This window comes from Aotus nancymaae, unplaced genomic scaffold (genome assembly GCF_030222135.1).
Source record: "Aotus nancymaae isolate 86718 unplaced genomic scaffold, 86718_ANA_hifiasm-v0.15.2.pri h1tg000043l, whole genome shotgun sequence".
Lineage (NCBI taxonomy): Eukaryota > Metazoa > Chordata > Mammalia > Primates > Aotidae > Aotus > Aotus nancymaae.
This window is the reverse complement of record NW_026988457.1, coordinates 456658-479746: the sequence shown is the minus strand read 5'-3', so window position 1 is coordinate 479746 and position 23089 is coordinate 456658. Positions and strand designations below refer to the sequence as shown.

The window sequence follows — 23089 nt, the reverse complement described above, 5'->3', positions numbered from 1 at the left end:
AGTGACTTCAAGAACTGGGTCTTTGCATTGGAGGTAGTACAGTAGAATTCACACTTTAGTGAGTTTTTAAATTTGTTTGTTTGTTTTGTTTTTTGAGATGGAGTCTCACTCTGTCACCCAGGCTGGAGTGCAATGGCATGATCTCAGTTCAGTGCAACCTCCACCTCCCAGGTTCAAGCGATTCTCCTGCCTCAGCCTCCCGAGTAGCTAGGATTACAGGGGCGTGCCACTACGCCGGGCTAATTTTTGTATTTTTAGTAGAGATGGGGTTTCGCCATGTTGGTCAGGCTGGTCTCGAACTCCTGACCTTAGGTGATCCACCTGCTTCGGCCTCCCAAACTGCTGGGATTATACGCATCAGCCACCGCGGCTGGCCATGAGTTTTTTTTTTTTTTAATTTGTGAAATAAAGCAACTAGACAGTATTTTCCCCAAGCATAATATGTATTTATCCAGATTCAGGATTAGTCTTAGGAGACAGCAGAACAGTTGCCTGTTATTGACAGTAACCTCTTTGTAGCTGCTATCAGCCTGATTTTGACTGAGCCACTTTCACATCCCTGATCTTCTGGACTGTTTTGACATTTTGCACTTGTCCAGCGGGTAGATAGCTGTAAGGGACAAACCATCCAAGCAGTTTGCCATGAAGGGATGCAGTCAGCCCACTTCCACATACCAGTGGGATGTAAGCTGGGGAACTTTGCTTTGGGAAGTCAGCCCACTTCTAAAGCAAGGATGAAAGGATGGCAGGCAGGAATGAGGCAGGGTGGGGAAGGCACAGCATTAAGAGCAGAGACTTTAAGAGAAGTAATTTTGCAGCTGAGGGGGAAAGACCACATGCTTGATAGTGGTGGAAAAAGCCATAAACTCAGCCATCTGTTCTCTTTTTCTAATTCCACATAGCATATTGTGTTCTTTCCGACATTTGTGGAGAAAGGAAAACACTTCACAGTGAGTCACAGACTGCCCCTGTCTCTACAGGGGAGTGGGAGAAAAATTTATTCATTCTAATAGTTTCATAAAACTTTCTCCTGTGAGTTTATCAGTGTGACTTGCAAATTGAACACTTAAATGAATAAAAAGAACACCATCTTTTTTTTTTTTCTAATAAACAGTGTTCAGCTATTTTCACCTTTAACTCCTAAACTATTCAATAGACATGGCTTTATGGAGCCAGGGAGTGCAAGCCTCTCCACTCAGTCCCCTACTGTCACAAAAGAGAGACGCTGCTATTTAGAATTAGTTCCATTTCAGCTATACAACAGAGCAGATCTAGCAAATAAGCATGACTTTGGGTGTCAAATCCATAGTTAATCTAAGTCCTATGATGGCAAGGTCCATGTCTGTCTTGGATGACTTTTATCTGCAGTGTGCCTCCCTAGTACGGTGCCTTGCACATAGTAAGACATCACTAATATTTGCTAAATGAATAAATGAATGTGTTAACAGGTGCTGTGTGGAATACTATGTTAAAATCAACATTTGAGAACAAATTCCAGGCTTAGTGGGAAAAAGTGCCATGATTGATTATTGATGTCTCTTGTGGGGTTGTGGGGGAGCAGTGGCCATTGGGTCCTGTATTTATCATGTCTGTGTTCCTGTAATAGTCCACAGCCATTTGCAGAAAACTACAAGTTCCAATATCATAAAACACTTGCATAACTTGTTGGACATTAGAAAATTGTCTATCACAAAGATAGTTTCTGGATAAGGAAGGATTGTGAAATGCATTGTATTTCATAGGTTATTGTGGAATACACACATATACATACATATACTATGAATATTATATGAGCTCATTAGGAAAATTGTCATGATAATATTATGAGATCACTATTTTTAAATAGCACTGATACTAAAAGATGTTGGAATCAATAATGGTAACCATAGAAGAGCCTTCTGAATCTTGTTTGCTAATCAATTTAATCAGTGCATATTTAGGAAACAGTTACTATAAGCCTATAACTGTACTACTATGAATAGTAACACATATTTTGTTATGTTTCCTGGTAGAGTGATATTGGTCTCATAATCACACCTTATTAAAGTCCAGGGTAGCTGTGATATAATCCATTAAACAATCATAACTTTTCCGAGGAGCCTAATATTTTATGTATCTCTCTTTTCATTATTGTATTAACTCTCTCACTGAGAAAATTTGGTCTTCTGCTTCCATTGTTACTGAACACTTCCATGACAGGTTTATTTTAGTTCAGGGACACAAAACCTACCTCTAATGACTCAGAGCATTAATAAAACTCCAAACATTTCCTAATACACAGCTGTGGCTACTCGCTAGATATTAACTTGGTTATCATGTATTTATTACTGTTGAATATTTACTTTAGAATATCTTTGGGGGATTTTAGCCCCAATAAGCATCTGCAGATTATTGGGATTTCGTTTTATTTTTCTGTAAGGATGAGTAACCCTATGTAGACACATCTGTTGAAAAGGTAGATTTGTAGTCTAATGGGGTTTTCAGAAAAAGAATCAGGAGTATAGCTCTGTCTACATATCACCAAATCCAGCATGTAAACTATGAACAAACTATTATTTAGGCATTATTGATTGCCTGCTGCGTAACAGGCACAGTTCCCACCTGAGCACTGATTAGGATGTAACATCTGATATATAATGAACAGAAAAATCAATATCAGTGCTTTTTCATTCCAGCTTGTGTAAATCCACCAAACCTCTGGCATGACGTATTAAATCAATTTAAGTACCCAAGTAATTATATTTAACTACTTTACTTAATTACTGAATTATCTAGTAAATTTAAATTTCCACTAATATAATTTCTTACATTTGTTTCAATGTAAAAAATCAAATGGCATAAAGTAAATGAAACCATTTGTTTATGGTTTCATTTGTTAAAATTGGCTCCAGGTCAGCCTTTCCTCGAAATTAGAGGATTTCATTGAAAATGTTACTGTAATATATGAGTTAGAACTGTTTAAAACAAATGGTTTCATTTACTTTACACCATTTAATCCTCACAACCATCCAATGAAGCATCATTGTCTGAGTTTTACAAGCAAAGGACCAAGAATCCACTTCATATCAGTGCTCTTTCGGGAGTCATGGAAAAGTGCTAGCACCAGAATAAGGTGGCCAGGCTTTCCCTTCACATTCTCAGTGGCAGGAGAAGATCAGAAGGGGCAAGACTAAGGCAGGGAGGGCTGATAGGGGCCTGCTCTGCGCATCAAAGCAGGAGGAAGGAGGTGTCCTGAGTTCACTTTGGTCGTAGTGGGGAAGGAGAGTTGATAGAATTGGGGGATTCATTGGCCTTGGTGATCAGAGGTTGAGTGGCTGAGGGAAAGAGGGGAATTAATGGAATACTCAGAATCCTGGAAGGGGCCATTTGGTCCCATAGCCAGGTGGAGCTTTGCCACACTAAATTACATTGATGCAAAGGCACTATCATCATCCTCCTCCTCTCTGGTTATAACCTTGGTAAATATGATATGCATTTGTAAAAATTGCTTTGTTGAAAATGAATTGAATCCCTCATTAATTATAGCTACAAAATACCAGGTCATAAACAAAAACAAATTACAAAGCACCTCCTAATTGCAACAGAGTACAATTCTTCTACTAATTTCTAGCGGAATGGTAATGTTAGGGCTATTTAGGTGAATTTCATCCCCTTGGAGAGAAAAAGGAGCACTTTTGCACTTCTTTTCTGACACTCTGATGTACACAGGAAATTGGCTCCAGGCCAGCCTTTCCTCAAAATTAGAGGATTTCATTGAAAATATTACTGTAATATATGAGTTAGGACTGTAGAGTAAGAAAACTGACCAGACGAGTTTTTTAATGGCATTCTCTGAAGTATTTAATACTTCTCTTTAATTTAGTTAGCAAGACCTTAAACTTAGCGTGTTGAGCTCCCCACACTGTGAAGTTAGCTTATATCTCTCTTTCACCAGCTGCAAGTTTCTAGGGCCTATGGGCCTATTTAAATACCGTATCTCCTCTTGAAAAATTATAATCGAAAAGCAAAAATGATGGGGGTGGGGTAGATCCCTTCTAGTTCATCCCTGTAAAAGAAACTCATCTCTTTTCTTCTGTTTCTCTTTACTTGATTGTTTTCCTCTCTGGCTCTGTTAAAGTCAATGGGTTGGAGCATTTTTACAACAAAATTTTCCACAGTTGTTTTTCCCATATGCATAAAACTCATGAGATTTGCATAGCAGCATAATTTGAGGTAGAAAAATTATCGAATGCATTGGGTATAAAACTGAAAGCAGCAAAATTTCTAGCAACTTAGGTATTCTGGGAGATAATAATAATTATGCTTTTATGTAAATGTGTTTTGTGGGGGAAAATAAAAAGCTCTGCCTGGCTATGAATCTGCCTGGCTATGAAACCTCGAGTGAGGAGAAATCCTACCAGTGCAGATATTCTGAGGAGGATTCTTTTTTTTATTTTTTATTTATTTTTCTGAGATGGAGTCTCACTCTGTCACCCAGGCTGTAGTGGAGTGGCAATTCTGAGGAGGATTCAATGCACTCATTTGTACTGAACTTCAGATTTCCTTAACAGCTGTTACTTAATTATCTCTGAGAGAAAGGGAGTTGGTATTTCTTCCATGTTATATATGAGAAAACAATCTCAGTGACTTGTATGAGCTAGACAGAGCTCATACAGTGAGAAGCCAGGACGGGGCTCCAGGTTAGATCCCTAGGTTAGGGCTATATCCCCTGCACTGGAGTTGCAGCTCTTGACATCAAACTATGAACTAATTGTTGTTGTTTTTCAAGATGGAGTTTTGCTCTTATTGCCCAGGCTGGAGTGCAATGGTGCCTCATACAGTGAGAAGCCAGGACGGGGCTCCAGGTTAGATCCCTAGGTTAGGGCTATATCCCCTGCACTGGAGTTGCAGCTCTTGACATCAAACTATGAACTAATTGTTGTTTTTCAAGATGGAGTTTTGCTCTTATTGCCCAGGCTGGAGTGCAATGGTGCGATCTCGGCTCACCGAAACCTCTGCTTTCCAGGTTCAAGCAATTCTCCTACCTCAGTCTCCCAAGTAGCTGGGATTACAGGCATGCGCCACCATGCCTTGCTAATTTTTTGTATTTTTAGTAGAGACAGGGTTTCTCCATGTTGGTCAGGCTGGTCTCAAACTCCCGACCTCATGTGATTCGCCCACCTCGGCCTCCCAAAGTGCTGGGATTACAGGCGTGAGCCACAGCGGCCAGCCTAGTTGTTGTTTTAATTGTTAAGAACATAGATTATATAGTTACTAAAATTTTTTAATCTCAAATTTAATTTTTTTCTTTTTCTTTGGAGGAAAAATTTACTAAGTTGAGCAGAGCTTTTGAAAATATGCATCCAAATTCATTAATGGGCTATGGAATTAAATGAATGGTTGCAACCTGCATTGAAAAAAAAACAGCTCGAGCTGGGGCATGCCCCTGTAGTCTTGGCTATTTAGGAGGCTAGGGCAGGGAGATCACATGAGCCCAGGATTTGAGGCTGCAGTGAGCTGTGAGTGCACCTGTGAATAGCCACTGTACTCCAGCCTGGACAACATAGTGAGACCCTGTCTCAAAAAAGAAAAACCAACCCAGGACAGAAAAGAAAACATCCAAGTAAATTGCAAAGAGTAAGGGTACGCGTTGTTTAGTAAAACTATTTTTGTTTCCATTTTATACACACATATATCCATTATAGCCACATAAACGTAAAGTACATATGTGCGTGTGCATGTGTTTAATGAGTCTGATGTAAAATGTATTTCTTATTGTGAAAGTTAGCATAGTAAGTTTAAAAGTTGCCAGGATAGGCCATATCTATTATTTAGGTAAGCCGTGCCAATTGTAAGCACTGGGATTTTTTTTTTTTCTTTTTTTCTTTTTTTTTTTTTTGGCACACCAGTACTGAAACAGAGGCCTGGAGAAAAACGTGGCAGCGGAAAGAAGCCCTCTCCTTTAGCTGATTTGGGTCCACTGCTTTTGAGTGGTTCTGTGTAATCCACTCATTTAATTCCTGAACTGAGTTTTCCCACTCAGAGGCTTAGCCCAGGAGTTTCCACTGGCAGGAGTCTGCCTGCAGATGTTGATTACATACCTACTCCACGCAAGGCCCTGTTGTTTGTTCTGTGGGAGACACAAAAAGCAGTCACAGAATCCTGTAATTGTTGAGTCCCCCAGTTACTTTCTAGGACCATGGCTCACAGATTTGGGAGTATTTTTTAAAGCATGAGTTTTATTTTTTAAAGAATAACTATTGTTCAGAAGTAGGTCTCTAAGGAGTGAAGAGGGCTCCGTTAATATCCTCTAATGAGGACCCCTATTCATGTTCTGTGAGGCGTGGCTGTTGTTTCAGCACTGCCTGCCTTTAGATCCCTTCCCAGATCTGACACAATTTGGTACACACAGGAGGCTCAGCCAACACTGCCCAGCTGGGTGATGGTTGGCAGATGGTGTTTGTTGCCAATCTGCCAGGCTGGTATGGCAAGTCCAATAAACATCTCCATGGAACCAGCAGGGACAGCAACAGAGCAGCAATCTGTAGGCTTCTTCACTGAGGCTTGCCACCTCCACTTTCCCCCTAGGGGGATCAGAAGGACCCTTGTAAGGTGGGAATGCACAAGGAACGTGGGCCCTTCATCCCCAGACTGAAAGGAGGTGTTCATGCTTTCATGCAGGTCAGCACCGTGATGGGCAGAGAGCGGCACATGGCTGAACAGATTGCCAAAGTTTCAAAAATATGTAAATGGAATCACTGTCATAATTTCATAAGAGAAACTTTAAAGAGAAAATATTTTTTCTATTCATCACAATTCTCCTCCAACGGAAAATAAGCAAAAACAGTTTACATTTTGTAGGAAGAAAACAAGAAAGCTTCCAATGTAAAATGCAAACTCTTAGCCACATTAGTTGGTTGAAATTTTTAGGCATGGATTTCTTAGGAAATCTATGACATTATCTAATATTGCTTGACTAATGTCTAGAGTTTTCTGTGGTTTTAAATTTCCGTTTTCCACATGGCCTCATTCATTCCTTCCCCTGTCCATCCAAAGAGCTCCCTCCCTTACTCACATCACCTCCATCCCTAACTTGTGGCTTCTTCCATGTATTTCCTGAAACGTGTGTTTCTTCTACCACTAATATTCCAGTAGGAACTGGTTTCCAAAGTTTTGATCAGGAATTGTCTAGGATTTCTACCATAGAGTTGCTTGAGTCCTTGCATCACCAGGAGGCCACACATGCAGACAGCTTGGGTGATGAATCGCGTTTTTCTTCTCACATCCTTACTTGATGCCTTTGCTCAGGGGACAGGTGAACATGTTGGAGTGAACAAAGGTGGGACTCTCAGTCTCTGGCTGATGCATCTGGAAGCCCAGGTGAGATTCCGAGAATGGCAGCAATCTGAGACTGACTTCCATCTGCAGAATGGTCCTTCAAATTCTCTAAAGAATTCCTAGGAATTTTCTGGCACATCTGTACACATCTTCATCAAAAATCTAGTACAAGGTCAGGTTTTGCTGGATTTATTTTTTCATTTTGATGAAGATGTGAAAGAGGGGAAACAAATATGTCTAGGGTTTAAAATACACACTGATGATGATGTTGTTTGTAATCACAGATTTTTTTCTCGGGAAACAGACCCCTCCACAGCCCGGCTGTGCACTCCTTCTAGGGCTGAAGTAGGAAGGAGATTATCCATTCTATCCGTCACTGGTGGACAGCTGATTAGGACCACCTGGCGAGAATTTAGAGAACAGAAACTTAACTCTTAACCATTTTCCTTTCCAGCTATGTGAAAATTGGATGGAAGACATTCTTGATATCTTTAAGTCCTGCCATGTCACATTTCCCTTGTAAAAACATTTCTGTCATTAAACACCAAGGGAGTTTGACTATAGAAGACCCTGACATGTGACTGGGACAGAAGCCACTCATGTGGGTAGACTTGTTGGCAGTCAGTCACCTTTGCCCCTGCCCCAGACGTGTATTCTCCTAGATGTCCTAGGAATGTCATCCTTAGCACTTGGTGTGTGGACCTGTAAAACATTCAGGCCATTTCCTCAGAGAGAAAACAATTTCTGGGGCTCCCTAAAATCCATACCAGAAAAATTTGACATGCCAGCTATCTAGAGCCACATTGCTAAGACTTACTAGCAACAACACAGTTGTACATCATAAGGCATTTAGTAGAGCTGCATAAGTACTCAGAAATAATCAGAATGAACGTAGTCCTGAATAAGCCACTTGGACACAACCTAAGACTTTGTAAAGTTGATGACTATGGTGGAATTATGAAATCTAAAGATGGGCCAGGCGTGGTGGCTCACGCCTGTAATCCCAGTACTTTGGGAGGCCGAGGCGGGCGGATGACTTGGGGTCAGGAATTCAAGACCCGCCTGACTGACATGGTGAAATCACATCTCTACTAAAAGTACAAAAAAATTCCCCAGACGTGGTGGCGCATGCCTATAGTCCCAGCTACTTGGGTGGCTGAGGCAGGAGAATTGCTTGAATCCAGGAGGTGGAGCTTGCAGTAAGCCAAGATCGCACCACTGCACTCCAGCCTGGGCAACAGAGTGAGACTCGATCTCAAAAAAAAAAAAAAAAGAAAGAAAGAAAAAGAAATCTAAAGACGGTAATGAAGTCCAAAGGCAATAAAATTGACCATATTCTCTCATTTTTCCCTTACAATCAAGAAGTGTGAAAAATAATGAATCAAAACTTTATGGTTTTAAGGATTTAAAAAAATCTCCCTCAAGTGATCTTTTAAGAAAAATAAGCAAGGGACTTTTTCAGAAGAAATCCCCTTAAGCTAAAAAGGCCTTAAGTTTCTGGCATTTCATAACTTTAACAACAATAATGAAATACTTGCCTTGCTTGTAGATGAGGAGGTGATCTGTTTTTATCTTTATGGTCCTTCCAGTTCTAATACTCTACAGTTTTTCCTTTAAATATTTAAAATATTTGTTGTTTGTCATTTGATGTATTTTTGCTGAATTATGTCGGCTAGCTGATTGTGTTGTTCAAAATAGGTAGCTTACTAAAGCAGTAAACACCCCTCCCTTCCTTCCTTCCTTCATCAAATATCAATTAATAACCTACAGTTGAAACAACATGATCCAGGCTTCAGACTGGTTTCAAATCCTTGTTTGGATACTAGTAAGTCTTGGTCTTTGACTCTGGACAAATTGTTTAATAAGGTGAATGGTTAGCATTTAGGTGGGTCTTAATCCATGCTGGTGCCATCCTAATAAGCACTTTGCATTCGTTAACAGATTTTATCCTCACAGCAATCTGTAAAGTAGTGCTCTCGTTTTTAAAATTGTATGTGTGTGTGTGTGTGTGTGTGTATGTGTGTGTGATTTTTAAAAATTTTTTCCTAGAGCAGTTTCAGGTTCACAGCAAAACTGAGAGGAAGGTAGAGATTTCCTATACTCCCTGTCCCCACACGCATAGTCTTCATTATCAACATTCCCCACCACAGTGGTACATTTGTTTCAGTCAATGAACCTACAACTAGACATCATAATCACCCAAGTACAAAGTTTACATGAGGGTTCACCCGTGGTGTTGTACATTCTATGGGTTTAGAAAAACATACAATGACATGTATTCACTATTATAGTACCACACAGAGTATTTTCACTGCCCTAAAATCCTCTGCGCTCTACTCAGTCATCCTTTCCTTAATCCCAAGCCCTGGCAAACACTTATCTTTCTTACTGTTTTCATAGTTTTACCTTTTCCAGAATTCATATAGTTGGAATCAAACAGTATGTAGCCTTTTAAGATTGGCTTCTTTCATTTAGTAATATGCATTTAAAGTTCCTCCATGTCTTTCCATGGCTTAATATCTCATTTCTTTTTGCTGCTGAATAATATTCCATCATATGAATATTTTTATGTTCATAGTTTATGTATTTTAATATTCATTATATAAATTATATGCTTATATTCATAGTTTATTTACCCATTCACCTACCAAAGGACATCTTGGCTGCTTCCAAGTTTTAACAATAATGAATAAAGCTGCTATAAACACCCATGTGCAGGTTTTTGTGTGGATGTATTTCTTCAGCTCCTTTGGGCAAATACCAACAAACGTGATTGCTAGATTTTAGGGCAATAGAATGGCTAGTTTTATAAGAAACTGCCAAACCGTTTTCCAAAGTGACTGTCCAGTGTTGCATTCCCACCAGCAGCAAATGACAGTTCCTATCACTCTGCCTCCTTGCCAACATTGGCTGTTGGCAGTGTTCTGGATTTTGGCTGCTCTAGTAAGTATGTAATGATATCTCATTGTTATTTTAGTTTGCATTTTCCCAATGACGTGATGTGGAGCACCTCCTCATATGCTTATTTGCCATCTGTACGTCTTCTTTAGTGAAATGACCCACTTTAAATGGTTGTTTGTTTTCTTATTGATGAGTTTTAAGAATTCTTTGTATGTTTTGGAAAACAATCCTTTTTCAGCTGTGTTCTTTTGCAAATATTTCCTCCCCATGTATGCCTTGCCTTCTCATTCTCTTGATGTTGTCTTTTGCAGAGCAGGAGTTTTCAATTTTAATGAAATCCAGCTTGTCAATTCTTTTGTTAATCATGCCTTTAGTGTTGCATCTAAAAAGTCATTGCCACACCTAAGGTCATCTAGGTTTCTCTTATGTTATATTCTAGAAGTTTTATAGTTTTGCATTTTACATTTAGGTCTGTGATCCATTTTAAGTTGATTTTTCTAAAGAGCGTGTGTCTAGACTCATTTTTTATGGTGGTGGTGGTTGTGGTTTTGTATGTGGATGTCCAGTTGTTCAGCACCATTTGTTGACAAGATGATTTTTGCTCCTTTGTCAAAGATCAGTTGACTGTATTTATGTGAGTCTATTTCTGGGCTCTATATTCTGTTCCACTGACCTATCTGTCTATTCTTTTGCCAATATCACATTGTCTTAATTATTATAGCTTTATAGTAAGTCTTGAAGTTAGGTAGTGTCAGTCTTCCAACTTTGTTCTTCTCCTTCAATATTGTGTTGGCTACTCAGGGTCTTTTGCTTCTCCATATAAACTTCAGGATCAGTTTGTCAATATCCACAAAATAACTTCTGGGATTTTGATTGAGATTGCATTGGATCTGCAGATCAAGTTGGGAAGAACTGACATTTTAACAATATTGGACTTTTTTTACCAAGATGAAATATCTCTTCATTTATTTTGTTCTTCGGTTTTGTTCATCATAGTTTTATAGTTTTCCTCATATGTATAGATTCTTATACATATTTTGATAAATGTCTAGGTATTTCATTTTTGGGGGTGCTAATGCAAATGGTATTGTGTTTTTCTTTCTTTTTTTTTCTTTCTTCTCATTTTATTTTTATTAAGCACTACATAACACAATACATGCTACATAATATACTGAATAACATTCTAGTAGGGGTAGATGACCATAACTGAGTTATTTTTTCATCAATCAGGAAAATGCTTCTTTAATCAATGTTCTCCAAACCCTTTGACATATATAGTAAAGATGAACTCCAGAGATGCGCCTATCTCTTTCCATCAAATTCCATGGATACAAAACAATGAGCAACGCTTTTTTCCTTGCCGCCGATAGTCAACCTGTGGATGTATGAAGTAGCCAGTCCTGGAATAAGCAAGCACATGCCCATGGCGGCGAGTCCGGGGAATCTCGAACCACATCTCTGCCCAGTTACCTAGGCCAAAACCCTACATCTGGGTCCTTGAAAGGTAACTGAGCTTTGGCTCTCTTCCCAGTCGGTATTGTGTTTTTCATTTCAATTCTACTTGTTTTCATTGTTGATATATAGGAAAGCAACTGACTTTTGAATTTAACTTTGTGTCTTGCAAGCTTGCTATAACCTCTTACTAGTTACAGGGGTATTTTTGTTGATTCTTTTTGATTTTCTATACAGATGATCACATCATCTGTGAATAAAGACCATTTTATTGTTTCTTTTCCAATCTGTATACCTTTTATTTCCCTTTCTTGTCTTACTGCATTAGCTAAGACTTTTAGTGTGATGTTGAAAAGTAGTTGTGAGAGGGAACATCCTTGCCTTGATCCTGATCTTAGTGGGAAAGTATTATCATAGTTATCTCCATTTATTTCTCAAAAAGGTTAAGTAATTTTTTCAAGGTTATATGACTAGTGCAGGGAAGAGATGGCAACAAAGCTCTTGCCTGTAACCACCTCCCATAGTCAAGGGTGCATATATGCAAAACATTTAGGACAGTATTTGGTGTGTAGTATGCACTATATCAGTGTTAATTATTATTAATACCACTACTCATTATTACCATTTTTTGAGCTTGGTTTTCTCAACTGTAAAATGAGAAGAGTATTACTTCCTGGGGCTAATAGAAGACTAAATGAGATAATATAGACTGCCTAATACTTAGGAGGCAGCAGTGATCAGTAGTAATCCCTATGTGTGAAAAACACTGTGCCGGACAGAGTAGGAAGTACAAAGATGATACCCACAACTTTTAAGGGGCCTGCAGTTTGATAGGTCAAAGAAAATGGGTTACAATTAACCATAATGCAGAGCACGATGGGAAAAGAGCAGTAAGAGGGGTATAGACTGAGGATGCTCTGCCTGGGACATTCTACCCTTCCCCACTCCCCCCACCCAGCTCTTCTGTAACAGCGCACTCTTCCTCATCTTTCAGGTCTCAAGTTAAACAGCACCCCTCTGGGAAGCACCCTGGGCCCCCCAAACTCGGGACGGTGCTCCTACTGACCTTTCATACGGGACTCACTTCTCACAAGCTCTAAGGACAGGACTGAGTCCATCCTGCTTACCATGATAGCCCCAGGACCAGCATAGGGTCTAGTACACAGAAGGTGCTCAGTAAATCTTTGATAAGTGAAAGAAACATGGATTTTAAGTATATTAGTCTTATCTGACTCCCTTGACTTTAAAAAGGAAATTGAGGGCACACTGAGAAAATGAGATAAATCTAGGGACTAAAATCACATGTCTTGTGACTAAATCATGATCCCCAAATTTTCTGACACACTAGAGCAGTGAACAGGGATTAGCACAATGAGATTTAACAGGAATACATGTAAAGGCCTGTGTTTGGCTTGCAAAATCCACTAACTACCCTAGTACTGGATTGGGGCAGCCATGGCTGAGACAGCACACATGCAAAAGACCTCAGACTTTTAGTTGGCTTCATATTTACCGAGAGAATGTATCCAATCTTGAGATATATTAAGAAATATGTAGCACCTAGCCAGGCGCGGTGGCTCACGCCTATAATCCCAACACTTTAGGAGGCCGAGGCAGGTGGATCACTTGAGGTCAGGAGTTTGAGACCAGCCTGACCAACATGGTGAAACCCCGTCTCTACTAAATACACAGTTAACTGGGTGTGGTAGCACATGCCTGTAATCCTAGCTACTTGGGAGGCTGAGGCAGGAGAATCACTTGAACCCGGAAGGCGGAAGTTGCAGTAAGCTGAGATGGCACCATTGCACTCCAGCCTGGACAACAAGAGTGAAACTCCTTCTCAAAAGAAAAAAAAAAAGGAAAGAAAGAAAGAAAATTATAGCACCCAAAATAAAGGTGGTGCCAGACTTACTGTTTAGTTTACACCTCAAGAGGGACATTAAAAATAGGAATTTCAAGCAAATTATTAATCTCTCTCACTTCATTGTCACCATCTTTAAAATGGGTGCCTCCTCATAGGGTTGTGAGCATTAAATAATTTGATGATTTTGTTATTTTCATTGACAAGGAACCATTGAAAGTACTGAAATACTTAATTTAAAAATGTAAAGAACTGGGTGGAAAAATAGGAAATATGAGGGTGACAGTCTCCTTCAAAGTTCTCTTATGTGAAAAAGAGATTAAGCTTCACCTTTATAATCCTAGATGGCAGAAAACTAAGAATTTCAGCTTCACTTAAGGAAACACTTTCTGACACGCAAAGCTGTCGCAAAGTAGAAGAAATCGTCCTGGGAGTGGTGAGTCCCCATGCATCTAGAAGGCAGGCACTCACTTGGTGAGACCAGATCAGATGAGGCCTCAGCATCTTTCCACTGCTGGGATTCATTAAGCACCTGGTGTAGGTCACTATCATTTATTGATGTCCAGCTCAGGCTTGTTATTAATACATACATCATCTCATTTCATCATTGCAACAACCCCATGAGAGAAATTCCATTATCAGTCTCCTTTACAGAAAAGTTGAAGAAATTCAATACCATGTTTAAGGTTGCATACTTTATAAATTATCCAGTCAAAGCTTTGGGCTCAAGTCTGGTCGACTCCAAAGCCCCTGGTCTTTCTAAGGTGTCCTTGCCTGGGTTGCCACCCCAACTCCCCTGGACCTTTGTGTACATTATTAAATGGGAGAGAAGGGACAGGAGTTCATGCAGGGTTGTAAACTGGAAGTATGCAGGCTGAATTCAGCTGGCACACATGTTTTGATTGGCAGGCACAGCACTTTTGGCTGCCAATGCTTAATAGCCAGAAGAGTTCATGTAAAAATTTCATTTCCTACTTATCTTTAAAAACTGGAAACACTAGCCACACTGGCCCATATTTCCACTTGGCAACAATGGACTGCAGCAAGCAGTGACTGCCTGCTTCAGACATGGGCTCATGTTCCCAGCTGCCACCACGCCTCCTGTCCCACTTCCAGTTCCTCCACTCGTGTGCCTGGCCCCCGGGGGGATGTCAGTGTGCTACACCCAGTGTGAACATTTCAAGTGAACGCATAACTAATCATGAGTTTAGGAACAGGAAAGTGCCTGTCCCGCATTCCAGATGAGGAAACTGAGCCCTAGAGAGTTCTGTGGTGGCACAGGTCATCATGCAGCACTTCAACAGAGCCTGCCTCCTGCCTCCCCTCACTGAAACCCCCACCCCCTGTGCCGCCACGCAGGCACACACACAGCTATGCTGATGGAACGCATCGGGGCTGCACTTGGAAAAGCCAGTGTCCCCACTGCAGAGGAGTCTGACCAGTCATCCTCTGCACCTGAGAGGGAATTTCCTCCCCAGTCTCCAGAAAATATAACTGTTGGTTCTTTTTTTTTGAGACGGAGTCTCTCTGTCGCCCACACTGGAGTGCAGTGGTGCAATCTTGGCTCACTGCAACCTCCGCCTCCTAGGTTCAAACGATTCTCCCACCTCAGCCTCCCAAGTAGCTGGGACTACAGGCACCTGCCGCCACGCCCGGCTAATTTTTTTAATTTTAGTAGAGACAGGGTTTCACCGTGTTGCCCAGGCTGGTCTCGAACTGCTGGGCTCAGCCAATCCGCCCACCTCAGCTTCTCAAAGTGCTAGCCACCACGTGAGCCACCGCGCCCGGCTGACTGTTGGTTCTGAGGAGGTCCTCACCATCTCCCAAAAAGTCCCCAGCACCTTACAGCAGAGAGAGCTAAGCAGAGACTCTGATGACTCAAGCTTAATTCACATGGTGAGAACAGTCCCTTGCTTCCCATTACTAGTCCCATCAGAAGGCTCCATGTTATCCCTGTTTCTGGGCCCTCATTTCTCCCACTGCGAGTGTGGATATTTGAAGATGTAATTGTCGCACTTGAGTCATTCAGGAGTGTCAGGGCCAGATAGGATCTGGAAGCCTGAATTCAGTTTTGGCTCAGCCATTAATCGTATTCCTGTGCTTGTGGCAAGGTCTCTCCTCTTTGGGCCTCAGTTTCCTCATCTGTAACATGATAGGCATTATTAGGGTATCTTAAAAGTCCTTTTTGAAGTTTTATAATGTTATGATTCAGAGGCAGAGCTGGGAATAAATAATAGAACTTGGGACATGGCCAAAAATCTTGGGAGTAGAAAAAAGATTAATAGTAATCCATTAGAGTTCTTTGCTTTTGCTTTTTCTTTCTTTTTCATTTCCCTCCCTCCCTCCCTCTCTTTCTTCTTTTCACCCTGTCTTCCCCCTTCTTCCCTCCTTCCCTTCTCCCTTTCTCTTTTCTTTTTTGCTTTTCTTCTGAGATGCCTCAATTGATCAAGATGAAGATCTCTGACTGAGGTCAGTCATCTGGTGAATAGAACCTAGAAACTGCCAGCCAGCTTCGTATGAATACCCAGAGAGCACAGAAAGCTGAGACCTTCTTGATCTTATGGTCCATCAAGCTTAAATCTAGCCAGCATTCCACTCTCACTGAGATCTTCAACTCACTTATCTAGATCTTAGCTGTAAATTTTTTAAATGAGGTCCCTACTTCCCTTCAAGGCAGGTATTGGTACTTTTGCCTCTAATCAACATGAGCACTCTTGTGTGTGAGATGTGTGTGCTGTCTGCTCAGCTAGACCCTGAGGACTTGAGTCCAGGGACTGTCTGTGTGCACAGTGCTGGGTATATGATACGTCCTGATTTCACCTTTCTTGCTTGCTTCATCTTATATCTTCTCCATAAACATCTGTTGACAGTGTGCCAGGTGTCCGCCTCTGCTGGACGTTGGATCGAGGGGATCATTTATCCTGATCCCCTGCTGCTAGACACCCACATTCCAAAGAGCATTCCAGGGGCCTTAGATGAAGCCAGAGGAAGAGAAAGGGAGCTGCATCCCTTTTCTCTTCTTTCTAGCTCTTCTCCTTTTCTCTGCTTTTGCTAGTCAATCTGCTGTTTTAAGTGGGGCAATGCAAAAAAACAAACAACAACAAAAAACAATGTCTTTCTTCTGAGGAAAGGCGGGTAGTAGGCAAAGGGCTCTTTTTTAGAAAGAGGCATTTCTTTTTACCACACAAAATAATACATTTTTTAATGTTTCATTTTAGAATGGCATCTTGAGTCTGAAACACAATGACTTAGAAAAGTTTACCCTGCTCAAATAGAAATATTTGTGTAACATGTAAGTATCTGTCTAGATGGCAGAAACTGGCAACGGATTTTCTGATATTCCTAGGCCAGTCTCGGTGAGATCTTTTCATCACTTTTGAATTTGTATATGAATCCACCAACAGTGGTGACAGTTGCTATATTTTTAGCTAATAAATTATAGTTGAGGTTTTTATGATACTCATGTGGATAATGAGGATAGCTTACTAGGAGATATTAAATTGCACATTCCATGTGGACTATAATACCCACACCAGGCAAGTATTCCCATCTACGTGAAGGCAGAGACATTTTATTATGTTACCTGCTGAACTGAGGCTGCCAAGAAAGAAGTAAAGGCATTTTTTTTTTCTTAGAGACAAGAGACAAGGTCTTGCTCTGTTGCCCAGGCTGGAGTGCAGTGACACTGCAACCTTGAACTCCTGGGCTTCAGTTGATCCTCCCATCTTAGCCTCCCGAGTAGCTGGTACTATAGGTGCGTACCACGATGCCCAGCTAATTTTTAAAATTTTTTGTAGAGATGGGGGTCTCACTCACTGTTTTGCCCAGGCTGGTCTCAAACTTTTAGCCTCAAGCAATCCTTCTGCCTTGGCCTCCCAAAGTGCTGGGATTACAAGTGTGAGCCACCATGCCCAATCTTGAAAGACATAATTAAAATCATCTGATTCTATCACAGGGGAAAATTTTATTTTTTGTGAATGGCCCAAACTGGATGCGGGAGGGGAGTGGGAGAGAAATGCTGCAAAGACTCTTAAGGTGAGGAGTTTACCCTGGGTGATCTGGAGGAACCATTCCAACTCAGCCAGCTCAGGAAACAGTGGATCATCATTTCTAAGGAAGAGACTAAACCTCTCTTTTCATTCAAACTAAGTTTTATTGAGATATAATTTACATATCACACCCATTTAAAGTTATGAATCAGTGGTTTTCAGCATACTGACAGATATATGCAACCATCATCATCACAGTCAATTTTAGAACATTTCATTGCCTCGAAATAAACTCCATAGGCTTACCTATCACTCCTTATCCCCTAGATTGCCCCAGCCCTAAGCAACCACTAACCTACTTTCTGTTCCTATAGATTTGTCTCTTATGGATATTTCATATAAATAGAATACATAATTTGTGGTCTTTTGTGACTAGTTTCTTTCACTGAGCATAATATTTTTGAGTTTCTTTCATGTTGTATCATGTATCAGCACTTGATTTCTTTCTATTGCTGAATAATATTCTATTGTATGGACATATCACATTTTAGCTATCCATTAATCAACTGATGGACATTTGAGTTGTTTCCACCTTTTGCCTATTATGAATAGTGCTACGATAAACATTTGTGTACATGCTTTTGTGTGGACATAAGTTTTCACTCTCTTGGGTAGTTACCTAGGGGTGGAATTGTGGGTAATATGGTAACTCTATGTTTAACCATTTGAGGAACTGCTAGACTGCTTTCCAAAGTGGCTGCACCACTTTACATTCCCACCAGTAGTGGATGAGAGTTCCAGTTGCTCCACATCCTTGTCAACACTTGTAATTATGTCTTTTTTATTATAGCCATTTTAGTGGGTATGAAGTGAATCTCATTGTGGTTTTGATTGGTATTTCCATGATGGCTTATGATGTTAAGTATCTTTTCATTTGCTTATTCACTGCTTGTTTATCTTCTTTGGGGAAATGTCAATTCAGATCCTTTTCCCATTTTTAATTGGCTTGTCTTTATTATTGAGTTGTAGGAGTTCTTCAACTTTTTATTATTTCATATAATTGTATAGTATATATTTTATATGTAGTTTATATGTAGTTTTCAAAGTATAAGTTGTATACTTCTTTTGTTAAATATATTCCTAAACACTTTATTCTTTTTGATGCTGTTATAAATGGAATTGTTTTCTTAATTTTGTGTTCAGATTGTTCATTGCAAGTGTATCAGAATATAATTCATTTTTGTACATTGATCTTATATCCTGCAATCTTGCTGAACTCATTTATTAATTCTAATAGTTTTTTTTAGTGAATTCCATAGCATTTTGTAACATCATGTCATCTGAAAATAGAGACTGTTTTCCAAAATGCCTGCACCATTTTGATCTTCCCAATCTGGATTTATTTTTCTTGCCCAATTCCTCTGGCTAGAACCTCTAGTACACTGTTGAATAGAAGCAGGGAGGGTGGACAACCCTGTTTTATTCCTGATCTTAGGGGAAAACGTCCAGTGTTTCACCGTTAAGCATGACGTTAGATATAGGGTTTTTTGTAGATGCCATTTATTAGGTTGAGGAAATACAGTGCAATTCCTACTTTCCTGAGTGTTTTCATCATGAAAGGAGCTTGGATTTTTGTCAGATCCTTCTTCTGCCATGTTAACATTTTCATGTGGGTTTTGGCTTTTATTCTATTGATATGATATAGTAATTACATTGATTTTTGGATGTTAAACCAGTCTTGCATTCCTGAAAACAATTCCACTTGGGCATTGTATACAATTCTTTTTAAATGTTTCTGAATTCAGTTTGCTAGCATTTTATTGAGTTTTTTGCGGCTATATTTTTAATAGATATTGGTTTGTAGTTTTCTTGTGATGTCTTTGGTTTTGATGTCAGGGTAAAACTAGCCTCACAGAATCAGTTGGAAAGTTTCTCCTTCTCTTCTATTTGTTGGAAAAGTTTGTGAAAAGTTGGTATTAGTTCTTTTTGTTTGATAGAATTGACTTGCCATCTGGGCCCTGGCTTTCCCTGTGAGCAGTTTGTTATTGTTGTTGTTACTAATTCAGTCTCTTGTTATAAGTCTATTTGGGTTGTCTAGTTATTGTTGAGTTTGTTTCAGTAGTTTGTGTCTTTCTAGGCATTTGTCCATTTCATCTATGATCTAGTTTATTGGCATATAATTATTATATTCCTTTGTAGCGCTTTTTAATTTATAATTTTAATAGTAATGTCTACTGTTTCATTTCTTTTTAGTCTTGCTCTGTTGCCCAGGCTGCAGTATAGTGGCATGATCTTGGCTCATTGCAACCTCCGCCTCCTGGGTTCAAGTGATTCTCCTGCCTCAGCCTCCAAGCTGGGATTACAGGCACCTGCCACCATGCCTGGCTAATTTTTGTATTTTTAGTAGAGATGGGGTTTCACCATGTTGGCCAGGCTGGCCTTGAACTCCTGATCTCAGATGATCTGCCCACCTCGGCCTCCCAAAGTGCTGGGATTACAGGCGTGAGCCACTACACCTGGCCCTTTTTTATTTCTGAATCCAGTAATTTGAGTCTTGTTTCTTTTTTTCTTGGTTTATCTGGCTTAAGGTTTATTAGTTGTGTTCATCTTTTCAAAGAACTAGCTTTTGGTTTAGAAAATTAGTGAAACTGGCTGGGCATATGGCTCACACCTGTAATCCTAGCACTTTGGGAGGCCGAGGCAGGTGGATCGTAAGGTCAGGAGTTTGAGACCAGCCTGGCCAAGATTGTGAAACCTTGTTTCTACTAAAAATACAAAAATTAGCCGGCACAGTGGCGGGCACCTGTAAGCCTAGCTACTCGGAAGGCTGAGGCAGGAGAACTGCTTGAACCTGGGAGGAGGAAGTTGCAGTGAGCTGAGATCATGCCACTGCACTCTAGCCTGGGTGACAGAGCAAGACTCTGTCTTAAAAAAAACAAAAGGAGACTGGGTGCAGTGGCTCATGCCTGTAATCCCAGCACTTTGGGAGGCTGAGGTGGGCGGACCACAAGGTCAGGAGTTTGAGACCAGCCTGACCAACATGGTAAAACCCCATCTCTACTAAAAATACAAAAATTAGCCAGGCATGGTGGCGTGCACCTGTAATCCTAGTTACACGGGAGGCTGAATCGCTTGAACCTGGGAGGTGGAGGTTGAGGTGAGCCAAGAGCGCGCCATTGCACTCCAGCCTGGGTGACAGAGCAAGACTCCGTCTCAAGTAAAAAAAAAAAAAAAAAAAAGAAAATTAGTGAAACTAATTTGTTCTGTTGTTTTGCATTCTCTTTCATTAATTTCTACTATAATCTTTATTATTTTCTCCTCTATGCTTCCTCTAGGTTTAGTTTTCTGTTCTTTACCTAGGTGGAAGTTTAGGTTATTGATTTGTGATGTTTCTTCTTTATCAATATAAGCTTTATAGCTATAAATTTCCCTCTAAATAGTGTTTTAGCTTCATCTCATAAGTTTTACCATGCTGTGTCTTCATTTACATTCATACCAAAGCATTTTCTAATTTCCTTTTTAATTTCTCCTCCGACCCACTGATTATTTAGGAATGTGTTAATTTCCACATATTTGTAAATTTTTCAGATTTCTTTCTGTTACTGATTTTTAATTTCATTCCGCTGTATTCAGACAAAATAGTTTGTATTATTTCTATCCTTTTAAATTTATTGATGTTTGTTTTATGGTCTAGCATATGGTCTATCTTGGAAAATGCTCCATGTGCACTTGAGGAAAATATATACCCTACTGTGATGGGTGAAGTGTTCTGTAGATTTCTACAGATGTCTGTTGGGTATAGTTGGTTAGTAGCATTGTTCTGGTGTTCTATTGCCTTTTAAAAATCGTTTCCATTTGTTCTATCCACTTTTTTCTGAAATGGAGTCTTGCTCTGTCACCCAGGCTGGAGTGCAGTGGTGCAATCTCAGCTCACTGCAACATCTGCCTTCTGGGTTCAAGCGATTCTGCTGCCTTAGCCTCCCGAGTAGCTGAGACTTCAGGCATGCATCAAGGTGCTGGCTAATTTTTGTATTTTTAGTAGAGATGGGGTTTCGCATGTTGGCCAGGATGGTCTTGAACTTGAACTCCTGACCTCAAGTGATCCACCTGTGTCAGCCTCCCAAAGTGTTGAGATTACAGGCATGAGCCGCCGTGCCCAACCCACTATCCAGTCTTGAAAGTGGGATATTGAAATCTTCATCTATTATTGTTGAGCTGTCTATTTCTCCCTTTGATTCTTCAGGTGTAAACACATTGCTTCATGTGTTTTAGTGCTCTGTTGTTAGGTGCATATATGTTTTTAATTGTTATATCTTCCTCAAGGATTGACCCTTTTAATATTATCAAACATCCCTCTCTGTCTTCACTAACCATTTTCTCACTAATCATTTCTTATTTAAAAGTCTATTTTGTCTGATGTTAGTATAATCACTCCAGCTTTCTTGTGATTGCTCTGAAGCTCTGTTTTGAGTTGTCAATGGCTTTGATGGGCAGTGTAAGTCAGTGAAGAACCTGCCTCTTTTCTTTTCTTGCTCATATTTCAAATAAAATATTTTACCAATCAGTACATTTTCCTTGAGTATTACTTTGGATCTGTATGATGTGAAAACCTTTACGTCGAGATAGAACCCTTTTCATAGGATTGGTTAATTCATTTTTTATCTTCTCCACTTCATCTCTAATAAATGAAAATCATACCCTCCTTTAAAATGACTAGGTGTCCTGATGATCAGGAGAAAAATGCAACTAAAAGAAAGGCAACCAGGAAAAAGTTTATAGAAACCATAAATATGTACCTGTGCTAGAAAACAACATGTTTACTCTTGAACTCTTCTTCAAGTCAGAAGCCCTAAATTTTGGACATTGTTTACTTGCTCTGAACCCAGCAGACAAACTCTCAGGTAATGCCAGTTGGAAATGGAATCAATTGAGGATAACATGCGGGGGCCACTATGTCTATATGCTTCAATGTGCCAGCATGATTACAGATTTCAAAAGGAAAAAACACATTTAAAAAATAGACATCATTCCATTCTGGGCAAGAGGTCTTTGTTTGATCTTTCTCTATGTCTGAGCCCACTTTTTGTCCTGAAGAATAGGTGACAGCCCAGATACTCCCAGTGGGTGAGAAAACCTCATATTCTGTGCCAGTTTCCGGTCACCTCTTTGAGCTCTAAGAGTTCAGAGAGGTGAGGGCAGTGTGACCTCCACCTAGCTGAGTGTTGGCATGAGTCCCTGGTGACAGTGTGTCTGAGCTGCCAGTACATCAGCAGTCTTTGGAGCAGCTCTTCCTCACTCTTTCAAGAACCAGCCAATTTGGTCTCAGGAAATCACTCTGCAGTGCTGGCTGGGATTGGAAGTCATTTTTAATTTTGTGACAAAGACAAATGTGTCCTACGGGAGTAGTAAGTGGTTTTACTGGTGATATTAATGGAACCATGACCCCTTCTGTATCTATGGTACTACAAAACAAAATGTTTGTATTATTATATGTCAGGCAAATTCATTCTTAGCCCTTCCTTGAAGTAAATTGCAGAGGAAATATACTATTAATAAGCCCAGAGAGTAT

The 23089-nt window shown here is 40.1% G+C and overlaps 1 protein-coding gene and 1 pseudogene across 2 annotated transcripts in view; one reads left to right on the top strand and one right to left on the bottom strand.

Moving 5' to 3' along the window:
- FLT1 (fms related receptor tyrosine kinase 1) overlaps window positions 1–23089 on the top strand; it is a 192658-nt gene that overhangs the window by 30232 nt on the left and 139337 nt on the right. The window lies entirely within an intron of this gene.
- Window positions 11380–11674, bottom strand: LOC110569374 (NADH dehydrogenase [ubiquinone] 1 alpha subcomplex subunit 1-like; annotated as a pseudogene).